Source organism: Austrofundulus limnaeus, unplaced genomic scaffold (genome assembly GCF_001266775.1).
Source record: "Austrofundulus limnaeus strain Quisiro unplaced genomic scaffold, Austrofundulus_limnaeus-1.0 Scaffold55, whole genome shotgun sequence".
Taxonomy (NCBI): domain Eukaryota; kingdom Metazoa; phylum Chordata; class Actinopteri; order Cyprinodontiformes; family Rivulidae; genus Austrofundulus; species Austrofundulus limnaeus.
The window spans coordinates 806727-808545 of NW_013952457.1; the positions used below are offsets into that span (position 1 = coordinate 806727).

Below are 1819 nucleotides of genomic sequence, written 5' to 3' on the forward strand. Positions count from 1 at the left end.
GCCCCCCTCCCTTTCCTATTCTCTCTCACACACACGCGCACATCACATCACACGCACACACACATCACACGCGTGCGCGCGCCACCCCCTCCACTGTAATATTTATGACAAAACCGAGGCAAAATATTCTGGTCACGTTTGCGGCTGACAGCCGGCTGTCCTGGAGAGCGCGTGAAGCAGAGGGGTCCAGAGCTGGAGGAGGAGGCGCAGCGCACCGACACCTGCAGTGGGATGTAAAGGGGATCCCCAGCAACCAAAAAACTGGTAAGTTTTCGCGCATTCGTTTTCTCCCGAAAGCTGTTCATTGTGCAGGTGAAGGCAAATGTCCAAAAAGGGAAAAGGAAAAGAAGAGGTCGCATCATGATTTTGATGAGGGGGAAATTGCAGTATAAGAATGTGAGATATTTCCTTATCTTCTGCAATTTGACTCAAGAAACTGTTGGGATTTCTAACAGGGGACATGGCAACAGCATGCAGACTTTTAGAGTATCTTTGTTTGCATTTGTGGATGAGGCTGTTAATAAATCAGTTCTTCGAAAAATACCGTTTTAAATGGAGATTTGAACAAAATGTCTAAGTGAGCCATTGCCCTCAGACTGTTGATGCTTCAGGAATGCTTGATGCTGAACATGGAGGTGGCCCCTTTGATCATTTTTAAGAGCAGTGGCTGAGTCAAGTTTTGACATTTCATTTCACGTTGCAATTGCTCTGTGTGGAAGTCCTGAACTGTCATAACCTCATGAGACCAGGACTTTAAGGGGATTGTTGACAGAGGGACCAAAAGTCTGGATCAGTGCAGCATGTTTAAATTTTCATAGTGTGACTTCATGTTAACATTTTCTTGGCTTAAAATCGGTTTTTGCATGTAAATTTGAAGCTGATTGTGTCCAAATAAACTCTGTTTTTGTTTTGCTTTTTTTTTGTGATCACTCTGCATTTTTATGAATTTGAAGGAGTGCTCTGTCGTTGGTAAGCTTTGAACAGCGTGCAGTTGGTGCAGCAGCATCTCTGGGAAACTTTGCACCTGCAGAGCATCGTCATGTGAAGTTACTGAAGATGTTAAACCCACGTCATATTCCATTAGTTGCGCTGTGTCAGGAGAATGAAGGAGGGCTGTTTTCACTTGAAACTTCAAAGCATCATATTAGGACTGTCTAAAATGTCTTCCTGGTGTTTTTGCCATGTGGCAGCTTATACGATTTAAAAAAATCAAAAATCTCTGACTTCAGTCTTTTTGACAACCTTTTTATTTTTTTTATTTTTTCAAATATTGTTTCCTGCAACGTTTGTTAAATTGTCTGGCCATATTGCATTCCATGTTTCTTTGAGWTTCAAGCACTAAATATTTAATAATAATTAGAATTAATAGACAGGAGCTTGTTTTTTCAAAGACTTAGTTGAAAGTCAGATATTTGAGTGAAATGTTGAAAATGCAGCTGAATTCTGCTSCTTGAGAACAATAATATCTTCGATTTTCATGCGTATGCTGTGATTGAATCATCTGAAAACATGTCATGTAAGCTTAACCATCTTATTTTAAAAGTAAGYAGAACACACTGAAAATAAACACACACAATGATTTATAAAAGTGGGGTAAAACATGTTTTAGCTTGATTTGCACGCTTATCTGAGAGGTGTGATTCCCACACGAACAATTGTTTTCTTTCACTGTCAGGGCTCGAGCATTTTTGCTTTTCACACGGGACATTGTTGGTTTGCATCTATAAATGTATTTATGGAGAAGCTTTGATGCTGCTGGTGGGGAAACATTCCATCACACACACACACACACACACACACACACACACACACACACACA

The 1819-nt window shown here is 40.6% G+C and overlaps 1 protein-coding gene across 1 annotated transcript in view; it reads left to right on the forward strand.

Moving 5' to 3' along the window:
* Positions 1 to 30: 30 nt before the first annotated feature.
* The window catches only part of LOC106517999 (probable G-protein coupled receptor 22), a 17430-nt gene continuing 15641 nt past the window's right edge, over positions 31 to 1819 (forward strand). Inside the window, exon 1 of the mRNA XM_014009062.1 lies at positions 31 to 264. The gene's annotated coding sequence lies outside the window, so the exon portion shown is untranslated. The remainder of the gene's footprint in view (positions 265 to 1819) is intronic.